The sequence below is a fragment of the Pelecanus crispus genome, chromosome 2 (genome assembly GCF_030463565.1).
Source record: "Pelecanus crispus isolate bPelCri1 chromosome 2, bPelCri1.pri, whole genome shotgun sequence".
Lineage (NCBI taxonomy): Eukaryota > Metazoa > Chordata > Aves > Pelecaniformes > Pelecanidae > Pelecanus > Pelecanus crispus.
This window is the reverse complement of record NC_134644.1, coordinates 163,786,884-163,800,072: the sequence shown is the minus strand read 5'-3', so window position 1 is coordinate 163,800,072 and position 13,189 is coordinate 163,786,884.

Below are 13,189 nucleotides of genomic sequence, written 5' to 3'. Positions count from 1 at the left end.
AACATTTAGAATTATTAGGAAAGGCACTGGGAAAATGGTCTCTCCTTGGGTCCCTGCATGAATTCGTGGTGTGACACATCCTGGATATGGCATGCAGCCCTGCAACATGTCTTCAAAGGTTTTTCCACACAAAGCCTCTGTTTGGAAAGCACATGGCTAGATGTGGTGAAAGCAATGGTAGGAAGGGAAATGATGGAAAACCATGAATGGTATGGGAAAGGTGCAAACCTGGAGGTGTAGTGAAATTATCTGGTAACAATTTTAAATTCATGTTAGCATGACTGAAAATTCAACTGCAGAACTTACTGTCACAAGATGTTACAAAGGACAAAACTGTGAACAGACAGCAGAAGGCATATTAATGGAAGATCATGTTTACCATGACGATCAAGAGGCAATCTCCAGCCCTGGCAGGGTTACGAACTGGTGAGGTATTATATGTGTAAACTCTTCTTTACAACTCCCCTCAAATATATTTTATTCTCCACTTTCCAATGGACACTAACACAACAGCTTCATCATCACCGTATCCACCAGCAGGGACAGAATCATAGAATTGTTTAGGTTTGAAAAGACCTTTAAGATCATCCAGGCCAACCATTAACCTACAATACCAAGTCCACACTAAAACAGTCAAGGGTAGACTAGACTAAACAATGTCCCCAAGTGCCACATCTACCTGTTTTTTGAACACCTCCAGGGATGGTGACACCACCACCTCTCTGGGCAGCCTCTTCCAATGCTTGACCACCCTTTCCATAAAGAAATTTTTCCTAATTTCCAACCTAAACCTCCCCTGGCACAGCTTGAGCCCATTTCCTCTCATCCTATCGCTAACTACATGGGAGAAGAGACCAACACCCACCTCACTACAACCTCCTGTCAGGTAGTTGTAGAGAGCGATAAGGTCTCCCCTCAGCCTCCTCTTCTCCAGGCTAAACAACCCCAGTTCCCTCAGCCGCTCCTCATAAGGCCTGTGCTCCAGACCCTTCACCAGCTTCGTTGCCCTTCTCTGGACACGCTCCAGCACCTCGATGTCTTTCTTGTAGTGAGGGGCCCAAAACTGGGATGAAAGATGTTCCTCCTAAAAACTTCCCTCAGGGCCCTTCTTTTTCCCAGCTTTCTGGGAAATGACTTGTGTGTTGGAAGGGGTCTCCATCTGAGTGGAGCCAGCGTGGGACCTAGCAGACAGTTTCCTGCAGCATCATCCCGAGCATGGTCCTTCAGGACTCGGTACACGGCTGATGAAAGCTGTTGGCATTGCAGCAGAAAGGCTGACGTGTGCCCCATAACTGACGGGTGTTTCTGCAGCTGGAGATCCCCCGTGTGCTCCCCAGCTCCCTACTGCTTCCGTGACTGCTGCAGAGACAGGTATGCGGTCTACCCAGCACAAAATGGAAACGACGCTGTGCTTCATTTATTAACCAGAAATGGAGTGTGAAGGAAGAATTACAGAGACCAAGCGCACAGCTTGAAGCTCCGCACTGTAGCAACAGCAGAGATCTGCAGAGACTCTGCCTGTAATGATGTATGTGCTCCACATATCAAAAACAAACAAAAAATACCTTGGCTTAAAAAAATACTTTACTTTGTACATTACTTGCACCACCTGGAAAACATCAAGTATGCAAGATATGTTCCCTGGCTGTTAAGAGAGTCATCGCAGGCCCCTGAGACAGCAAGACCTCCTTGCCATGTCCATGTTTACATTATTTGACCCAGCAATGAGCAGACACGTGATGGACCCCCTCTTTGTTAATTAATACCCATCATGCACTTTCCTGCCCAGGGTAGTCAGTGCTTGTTCTGCTCATAGTTGAGTAGCTTTAATGCATACATGCAAAATGTGATTTTTGCATAGGATTTGTTATTATCTACCCCAAAGGCAGATCCCTCAAGTAGTGCCTGTTGGCAGAATAGTGAACTTCCATTATATTTAGGTGCAGCGTTGTTTTTCTGAGTTACATGAGAGTTTGCATACAAAAATGTATAGTTTTTGTTTGGTTTTGGGTTTTTTTCCCCTCTTAAAAAAGCTTGAGATGTTAATTACAGGTATCAGAAATATACTTAGATCTCATGGTTTATTGTCACAGCAGAAGGAGAGCAAATGAAGGCGGCAAGGGGAAGATAATTTTGCCCTAGTACTTATTTAGAGATCTTTCACTGATTTACAGTCTGACTAAAGATAAACAATTCACCATACCATAATCATGGTACCAGTTTTGTGTCACTTCAGCAAGCTGGCATGCTCTCTCTTTAGCCTATCTTTTCATACATGTTTGTGGGTTTTTTTCTTGCTACTGAGAGACTGTAATTTTCTTCAAGATTTGGATTTTATTTTCTTTGCCCTGTACAGCAAATAAGACAGTTGTGGGCAACAACTAAGCAGTAAACACAATTTTTGGCAGAAATCAAACCTGTCCCCGATGTGTACAAACATCTGCATTCCTGGCAGTTTGTATACGCTCCTTGCTTTTGTGGGTTTTTCTCCACATTCCCTTTACCAGTTTCTAGGGACACCTTAATGACAAAGAAAACTTCTGTGTACCCCATTTAATATCTGCTTCATTGTTTACCCCCAAAGCATTTGGAAGCACTTGTCACACTGGTGATAAAACAAGAGCAATAAAATGTAAATGAATATTTATGCAAAATATTTATGTTGTTTATAGTGATATAACTACTGTATCCAGAAACCTACATGATGAAAGTTTATCATATGCCTACACAGAATTTTGATTTAGGGAGGCTTTAAGATCATTCTCTGCCAATGTAGCACTGCAGTCTGCAATTCATATTTGTCCCTAGATTTCTTTCAATGGGTGAAACAAAAAGTCGGTAAGAAAGAGCTTACCTTAAGTAAATGGTTGACTAATAAAATGTCACTACGTCTGCCCAGGAAAGGGATATATTGTGGCCTTGACCCAAATACTATAATTCTGCGGACAGAAATTCTGTTGCTGACATTTTTATAATCAATTTGAAGCTTTAAATTATCAGTGATTCAAAAAATTACTACCTGATCCTGACAGAGAGCAACTTTTTGCTAGACAGTGTATTTTAAAGCAGAACTAAAATCCAAGTATTAGACATGGAATCACATATGGAATGCAAATATTTATAGTGATAATTATAATATATAATCAGTATAATATATAATCAATATAAACAATAATGTAATCCAGCTACCAGTGAAGAGAAATAGTTTGGGGTTTTTTTTTGCTAATACAAAAGCTTTCCAATGATTAGTATTTAGGATAAATATTAACATTCTGTCTTTCCATCTGAACAATTTGTAACCCACAATTACTGTCTTTACAGCAGTTTCCTACTGATGGCTGTAAAACTATAGCCAAAGCTAAAGATAATGTAAGAAATCAGTCTAAAAGATTTAGCCAGAAATTGGCATGAAAAATTCAATATCCAGTCCCTGCACTAACATTTATTCTAGTGGTCTTGGACAGTAAATTATTTGTGTTAACCTAAAGCAATTTTGTGGTGTGTTACTTTTTAGCAGAAAAAGTAATATTTTTTCTGCCATTTTATCTGTAATGCAAAATCTAAACCTTTCATTGCATAACAAAAAAGAACAATGCTTCACCTTTGTGATTGCCAAGATAACCTTCAAAACAACAATGAAATGTAAACAATGCAGTGATGTTTGCCTCAGCAAGAAACAATAACCATTAGACATTATTTGCTTCTAATCATTCATTAGGTAACTCGATACACTAATTGCAATGTCTTCAAAGGAACTAAAATGAAAGCATGTTACTATGCAACTTAAGATGTTTTTGAAGATGAATTGTCCTAATTAAAGAAAAAAAAAACCAACCCATGCAAATATGAACAAATATCTGTGCAAAATATTTGCTTTACCAATTGACCTGTACAGACAGGTCCCAGTGTTCCCAGTCAGTGTCACGGCTGGGGCTCAGTCCTTGCAGAATGAAAGGACCAAGGTTATCCCTCCGCTGTTACCATGAGATTCCAGGTGGCTGTGGCATGTATAGCAACAATTACAATGTCATGGGATTTTTTATCCTGTCATTTGAGATGAAACGCAGGCAAATAATATCTAAGTAGGCTGCAGGAGAGCAAAGAGCACTGTGCTGCAATCCCAGTGCCAGGTGCAGTCAGTATACTGGAAATGCACATATCCACTGGAGTGCCTGGGAATGGGGCCAGTCTCTGAGGACCCAGGACTGTAAAGCTCACTCGCAGCAGTGTGGGCTTTAAATCATCACAGGCACGTACCAGGCTTCAGACAGATGCAACCTACAACTTCTAATAGAGAAGGTCTTCTCAGTGTTCGTCTGCAGGGTCTGGCAAAGATGAACTGTGTTCCCTGCAACATGCATTATTGAGGGCACAACAGAGATGAGAAACAGGGAGACAAGTGCCAGCTAATTCCTGCAAGACATCCTGAATCCCATGTGAAATTACTGGGTACGTACTAAAAATTTCAGGGCAAACAGAGTAGCTCATTGCTACTTACAAAAGCTGCCTAATTAATGTTCACTTTACCTCAGCCAAATTTTATATTCTGCTGCTCAGTTATGTAAATTGGGCAGCATTTTGCACTATGATTAATAGGTCCTTAAACAAGCAGATTTTACTGCTTGAGATAACGCTGTCTGGAGCCATGCTTGGGGTTTTTTTTGTTTCGCGAGGCTTTTTTTTTCCCTCAACTAGCTATTTCTGCTCTAAATTATCTTCTTTTTCTTAGCTTCAGAAATGATTCTGACGTTACTCAAGATGGTATCTCTTACTAAGTATGTCTTGTATGGCTCTGTATTTCATTTAAAGTCATGTTTGATATTTATCACAATAATCTCTCATTATGAGCAGAAAACTTCATTTATTGCATACAATATGAATGTGAGTAACTTGTGATTGGAAGAGTCTTGATTTCAGAAAGAGTGAGACAAGAAAAGAATCATTGATTTTTAGTTAGCAGTGGACATTACTGATGAAAACATTAGTACCTTTGAAAGGAGAGCTAGAAAATTGTGTTTGAGAATTTAAGTGAGAGATATTAAACAAACCCAGTTATAATGGAGACTCATACTTCAACATGAGCCTTGCTATCAGAGGCTGAGACAGCATGAGTACTGGTCAGATTAACAACCATATTACGAACAACCTAAGGGCTTTTTTAGCCTTGGAAACTGGCCATGACCAGACAATGCTGGAATCCTTTAAACAAACAATTTTCCAGGGAAAAACACTGAAGTTTTGTGAAAACAAATATTTTCTTTAAGCACTTATTTATTTCAGTACATAACATGATATAGTAATCAAAATGTTCTGTTACTTTTATCCAAATCGTATATAAAGTAGTAGGGGTTTTGCTTTTAATATCCTTCTTTGCCAGGAACAATTTTTCCAGAATACTACAACCAGCTGTTACTGTACTACCGAGTGAAACATCTCATTCTATTTTCTTCTTCAAAGCATCTTATGTTTGTTGAAAAGAAACACCTTGAAACCTTGAACTAAAATAGCTCTTTACAGAACTTTTAATATATTAAGAAAAAACAAAAACCTACTTGACATGCCAGTAGATGTATTAGTAGTAGCACATAATCATTCTTTGTTCTCTCTTCAATAAGCACATACAATTTTCTCTGGAAAAAGCTGAATGCATTTTAAATGAAAGTCTATTCAAATGGATGAACTTTTAATTTTATAATATCAGTTATTACACATAATCCATTTTATGACATGCCAATACTGCAGAATTTTAGAATACTTTTAATTTTAAAATAAACTTTCACATCAAGTTTTCATCTGTGGCCTTCCAAAGGAAGACCTCTTCTGTCTGAAAGTGAAGATAAGTGGCCCACTGCTTGTCTCATTTACACAGCCTTCTTTTCTCACTATTTTAAGTTTTTCCTTTTGCCTGTTGTCTCCATTTTTTTCCAGTTCAAGGGGCTAAATTCCTGCCTAGCTGCAAGGGTTTTGTCAGGTAAGTCTCTTTGAGCCCTTTACTCTGAAGGACCCTTCCACACCTTTGCTTTGCAACTCCTAGAGCTGCTACTTTGTGCTCTCTCTCTCTCAAGTACTTCAAAACACATCTCAGCCAACCTCCCTTTCTTCCCTGCTTCAGTAAGTTCTTTCCCTAGACCATCTCACTAGTGAAATGCCCATCATTGACCTGGGTCTTAGTCAAGGTCCCCCCGGGTCTTCAGACTGCACCTGCTGTCCTTTTTCTCAGCTAAGTGAAGCAATTACAAGATACAAGCCCGCTGGAAAACAGATTGCATTTATTCCCATGCACATGTAACCATTAGCTTCTCCATTAAGATTTCCAAAAGCATTTTCATTTTTTGTGGCCTGATTTCCATAACATTTCTGTAACATCTTCCTTCTTTGTGCCTTTCCACAGTAGCTTCTCTTCCACCATTCACATATTTTCAAAGGTCACAATGTCGGGCAGGTCAACTTAAAAAAACAAATCCAAAAACTTACATACAACAAGAAAGATATTTGACAATGGAGAATTCTAAAAGCACATTCCTAAGTCAAACTGGGATGAGGAGAATGTCATTTATGTAATTTATGTATATTTTTAAACTGTTTAAAATCTATGTTTGCCTGTTTCTTGCACATACAAAACTTTCAACAACAACAACAAAAAATTGGATTTTTAAAAATACTTGTTTAATGTCTATCCACCAAAAATATAATCTGGGAATTAGAGTAGACTCTCAAATCATGCACCAACATTCTGAAATTATTCATCTGACAATGTTCATACTGACTAAGTCATGTGAAGAACTCAAAAAGCTCAAAGACTAGGTTTATGCAAGTGCTCAGTAGTTTAGTTTGTTATGTGGACTTCTGTGGTTTCTGAATCTCATGAGAAGAGGCTTCCAAATAAGTTTCCTGGTACTTTTTGTTTTCAATAAGGCCTATGATACTAAAAGGCGGGGTATGTTCCAGTCTGGGCAAGAAAGTGCAACACCGAGAGGAAAGGAATCAAAAGAAAACAAAGTTAATGTGACTTTCCTCCAAAAAGGTGCAGGATTTAAGCATTAGTTAGTTTCTGATTTCATAAAAACAGAATTGTCCATCACTAATTAAAATGGTAATTATAACAAGCACTGTGTCTTCATTTTTGGAATAAATATATAATATTTTCTCTTTAAATAGACTCAAGTAATGGGAGAAGGATGAAATCCACTCATAAAGAAAAGCCTTGTCCAGGTCATGCTCATCTTACGCATGTGAGTTAGTTACAGTGAATTCAATCCTGAGTAGAGACCACATGATCTGGCCCACAAGCAGGGACTTGTTAAAGGATACCAAAAATCTTCTAAAGGCCCAGGCCTAAACAATAAGAAGCTCTTAAGGAATGCTCCTAAAGATAGAAAATCCTCAGAAGGGATGCTAAAATGATCTTGTGAGACACATCCCTGCAACAAGAAGAACTGGGAGAAGAACCTCTCAGGAGTGGGAAGTCTTCAAAGGCGACCCCTATTAACAAGAAACTTCAAAAGTGGGATGTGACATGACGTGAAAATCCTCCCACTGATGTCGAGCACTTTAAAGATAGAATCCCCTGAAGCGAAACGGAGCCTTTGAAGTGGCAGTATCAGCATCAACTTTCGAATGCATAAAGGTGCAGTGTACAGTGGGACTAGTGCATCGGTGTTACAGAGCTGCTGGTGATGTGATCCTTCTTGCTCAAGTCCGATAAGCCTAAGGCCAGCCAAGAGGGCAAGCAAAGAGAAATACCATTTAACTGACCCTAAAAGACCTCTTTGATCTCTCTCATTTAATCTTCCTAATGCTGAAACACAACTGGATTCAAAACAGGGATGAATAGTTAAAAAGAGTTGCCCCCATAAACCTGCATTACCGTACAGTATTCTTCCAGATGAGGTGGGGAAAGGTTTGCCCTTCTATTTTCTTTACTTTGCATAAATGTAAGACACTGAATTGATTGAGACACTTGTTAATGTTTCTCTTTTTATTCAGAGCAGTTTGGATCTATGATTCTGAGCTCCTTGAAGTTCATTAACAGAATACATCATGATTTTGCTGGAAGTCTATTTCTCAAACAGCAGTCCCACAACAAGTTAATATTCTTTCAAAATGCAAGCTGCAAAGAAAACACACAGTATTTGCTGATGTTCACACAATGCAATGCAAAGTTGTGGTCTTAATTTAAAACTGCAGAAAAAGGTAAAGGCAAAACTAAGGTTCTCTGTCATCTGTCTGTCTTCGTTTAAACAGAAATGATGAGAAAAGAATAGAATTTTCCAGTTAGGTCTACTCTTGGAATTAAATAAGAAAACCTTTTGTCTTGGGGACTAGAATGCTACTAGAATAATTAAACCAGTCAAGACCCAAGAATGGATGAAACCATACAGCTAAAAAGGTGGACTATATTAACACAGAAGAAAGGACTGAAAAATACAAACTCTTAGAAGGGCTGTTCTGAGCCACTTAATCAAGTCTCCTATTATAAGTAATCACAAAGTTCTTTGCACAAATATAATAATTTATACTGTAATACTTTGTATAAATAATTATTTCTATAAATATTAAACAATTTAAATTATGTCCCTGTCTGAATGCTGTTTCAGAAATTTGCTCCTGCAATGGTCAGAAATCCTCTGATTTGCAGCCAGAAAGCTTTTGTTTATATCCATTCCCTCTTAAAATATTGTTCTTTCACTGAAATAAATGAAATGCAACTCTTTCCACTTCCCCCCCAATTTCCCTTTTTCAGAGAAAATATGAACAATATCTTTCCAATCATGATAACACCAGACTTGTTGGAAAATGGGCAACACAATGTAACCATGTTAGCTAAAATCTTCAGAATACTGGCATGTAAAACTTAATCCTGAATAATCTGGCAAAGTTATCCACAGTTAAACACATAGTCTCATAACAGGAAGTGTTAGGGAACAAAACAGTAGTGGACACTACAGAGTCTGTCCATGAAGACCTGGACGTAAGGATACACACAGGCTTGAATTTCTCTGCTCGTCTTCTCTGCTGGGCAGATCTGAGACAATTCCAGTATAAAAGACATTTGAATCTGATAGCACGGTGTTATGACCAAGCTAACAGCTACGTCTACACTGTTAAGGAAAAGCATGTCCCAGCCAAGGCTTGTTTCTAAAGGACTGATCAGCATTTTCCCTGCTTCAAGAGGGCTGAAGCGAAGCCTCTCCCGAGTACAGTGGCCAGATCCTCACTGCATAGCATTTGGCCCTCAATCTCCTCTGAGTCTGTGGTGCCCCTCTGACACTAAGACAGAGCTAATACACTGTATGCTTCTTCCATTGAAAGTGTCTTGTACGACATATATGAAGGGTCCATAGTAGTGCACCAGACTGGTGTATTGCAGCATGACACCAAGGGTACTCCATGCCCCTGGGCGTGCAGAGAGTCAAACTTGGAGGAGTCTTTGCCTTGGAGAGGGTTAGCTGAAGCAGTCTCCAAAACAGAGAGAAGGAGTTTAAAAGCAGCTGGGGTTCTGTGTTCAAGGTCACTTTCTTTGACTCTAGTTCAGTGGTGTAAACATAACCAGTGTGCTGTTGAGGTGCCCTGGGCTGTACAGTGTGAGCACACCACTGGAATTGTAACGCGCTGATGCAGCTTCTCAGCAGAGTTATGAACTGGGCAAATTTTAGCCGAGGATGTCTAAAGATTCTCCGCTTGATTCCACTCCAAAGTTCATCTCTTTTCTAATACGTTTTCACTCCTTGAACTCTGAAGTACATGCAGGAAAACTAAACACTTCATAAAAGAGGTTCTCTCCAATTTTCAGTGTACCCTGTTTCCCATATTTCCAACACCAGTGATTATATGAAGAGCGTAAAACAACTTGCTTTGCAAATCCATACTTAACCTAACAAAAGGTTAAGGCCAAGTTCCCCAGGAGAAGGACTGTTACAGTAATTCCTATTGAATTGCAGAGTATAAATAGAAGAAGTGGAGAGTGCTCAGCAAAACATATGTGCCTCTTAGGAGTTTCTGGGGAAACTAAACGGAGAAAGGTGCGTATTATCCTGCTCAATCTAACCTGTTTCTGTGAAACCCTCAGCCAGGCTTGTACAGGTAGAAAAGCCATGGGGTTCCTCCAAGCATGGACAGAAAGGGGATTTTGCATGTGCATAGCTGAAACCAGTTCCACCCAATAATAAACAATTTTCTCAGAGAATTATGGAGTTCACAACCCCCATTTACAAAACAAAAACAAAAGCCTACATGCCTTCCCTGCTCTGCAAAAGCTGCTTAGTGTGCCAGAAGGATTTTAAAAACCTGCTTTAGTTCTCTCAGTATTACGACCTTGTCCTTCAGGCAACCTTGGCGTCACACAGAGCTCATTTACTTCAGCAGTGCTGCACAGAGGGTTCCACCCATGCAGAGCAGACCATAGGGCTGGGGGAGTTAGCGGGTGCCTGTTTGCATCCAGCAAACTCATTTACCTTGTACAAAAGGAGTCACACAAGTTTGTCTCTGGCTCTCCTCCCTGTGCATTTGGTGGTAATGTTTGGTTGCACACACCATTTAAATCAAAACCCCTTTTCACTGGAGGCGGGGTGTAGGGGGGGGAAAGCCCTTTGGAGAGACTTCCAACAGAATTATAACAATGTTTAAAAGCTGGGCTTGAACATGCCTTATTTAAATGTGCCCTTAACAGCCCATGGCAGATCTGCAAGATGGATCTTCATGCAAGTACAAGTATTATCATGTGCTTTCTTCAACCTTACAGGATTGTAAAAAGGTTTCTACAAAACCAGGCTGTTACTCCAATAGTATCACAACATCAGTCTAAAAACCAGGCTTGACAGTTGTAGCCGATATCAAAAGCAGCTGCTTTAGACCTGTTTTTACAGAAGCCTGTATCACTTCTGAAACACAAAACAACACTTTCCGCCTTCCAATAAAAAATAATTTTTGTAGTTGCCTTCCTGAGCAGTCCATTACGTTAACAGAACCCTTCTCAGGTCAGATCATATGTTTTTTTCAATAAGAAACTCCAAGCAGCCCCAGTGAAGGCTGACATGAGAAGGCAGCCTTCAGAAGCTGCAGTCATGGGAATACATCCTTCTTTCTTTATTCGGCTTTCCTTTTTCTTTCTTCTTCTCCTGTTAAGGGTAGAGAATTTGGTTATCTTTATTTCCCTATAGTCATTCTTCTATATCCTCTTCTTGTCCCTGTGCCCACTCCCCCAGTTCTTGATATTTTCCCTTCGCAAACACCCTGATTACCTCTCTTCATCTTTTTCCTAATCTCTCTGCCATTTTAAAAGCCCAGAATTTCTCTATTTCTCTCTCTAGCTATTGCTGCATCTTGCCATCTTCCCATACCTTTCTGATTCTGTTGGTTACAGTTTGAATTCTTCACTAATTCAAACCTAGACAATCCCCAGCCTGGGTCCCCCATCTCTACCCCCCAGCACCCAGAAACTCCCAATACCTCATCCTTGCTGGAGCTCAGAAGGGGTATTCTGGTCTCAGCATCATTAACATGTCAGTCATAACTGAGATTCTGTACTGCAGAAAATCTCTGTTTCAGTTTTTCTTATCTATCCTCACAGAACCATCTTTCCACCCAAGCTCTTATCCTCCTGTGCTGCAATCAACAAATCAGAGCTGCAAGAGGTCAGGTAGTCTGCCCTGCTCTACCCAGTCCTTAATCAGGATCAAATATATCTATTTTACTCCTAACAGATGCTTTCCTAATCTGTTCTGGGTGACAGAGACCCCATAACCTCCCTGAGAAATCTTTTCAAGTCTTCACTGTCCTGACCAATAGGAAGACATCCGCCTATCTAACTTAAATGCAATTTAAGCTCACCACTTCTGCTCTGGTCCACCACTTTTCACTAGTCTTGATGGATACAATTTTTTCCCACCTCAAAGAAACTTAGGGTGCTACCACAAAGATTACTTTTATTCCTTTATTGATTTGCTATACAAATTCATTTTTTCATCCCTGCACAGAGGCACCTCTTCCCTCCCCACTTCCCTTCTACATCATTTGGTTTCAGGGATCTTTGTGACTTTGTCCACTGCCTTTCATTTTTCATGATGTCAGCTCTTGTCTGTGTTCAATAAGTCTGTGTGACAAGAGCCCAAGTCAGTCACAGCAATGATGTGAATAGGCTTAAACCTGTCCCTTATATTGAGATCCCAAAGGAGATCAGGAGGCTTTAGAATGCAACATAAATAGGAAGGTCTGAGCTTGCTCCTTCTCTAGCCCATTGCAGGGTCTTGCTTTCAGCAGTTCACTGCCTCACCAAGTGGCAGGCTCCTAAGAATGTCCTTCTGTCCTCTATGGAAGCTGACTGGCTCATCCCTGTCCCTCACGACAGCCTCTACACAAGGTACAGGCTATCCACAATGACCATCTTCTATGCAACAATCGCCATCCCTGAAACCTCTTTCACTGCTGAATAGCTTCAGAGAGCACAAGCAGTCTGCTTCCTGAGAAACCTAACCATTCTCTTGAAACAACATGTTTGGATGATCTCTGTTTCCAATCAGCTTCACTACCCACATCCCCGTTTTGAAACCAGGGCATTTGCATTTTGGAGAACCCTATGTTTGCCCTCATTGCTGAGAACATGTTCCAAACCACTTATCATCTTCAAAGCATACCTCAGAAGACTTCCACTCTGCACTGTTTCCAAAAATCTTGACAGCAAGTAGGGTCTTGGTTTGCTAAGGCCACTGACAGTTGTGCTCAGCAGTACTTAAACTCATGTCTCAGGTGGTACCCAACAGCTCTCTCTTTTCATATCACCAGAGGAATACTGAAAACCGAGCATGTGGTGAAAGTTTTAACATGCTACAGTAATAACAGTTTTTTTATTATTTATCAATTTAATATCAATATGAAATCAGATTAATAAGGTCCTTTGCTTACTTTCTGAAAAGAAAGTAATGATGGTTCTAACTGGGAAAAAACTTTGAAACTAAAAAATGGCATTTTGCCCCTACTTTCCAATGATATGTCAGCAACACCAAGAAATTTCTCAACAGTGCATGATCATAGACCGTGTACAAGTTGCAAATCTCCAAGGAAAATGGAGTGCCAGACAAATGGTTTTCAATTTAGTGTCTCTTGTCAGCCTGTGTTATACAATGTTCCCATCATCTCAGGATGATGTTATTAAGTTATAGGGAACCTCAGCTCTCTACTTCTTGCTAGATCT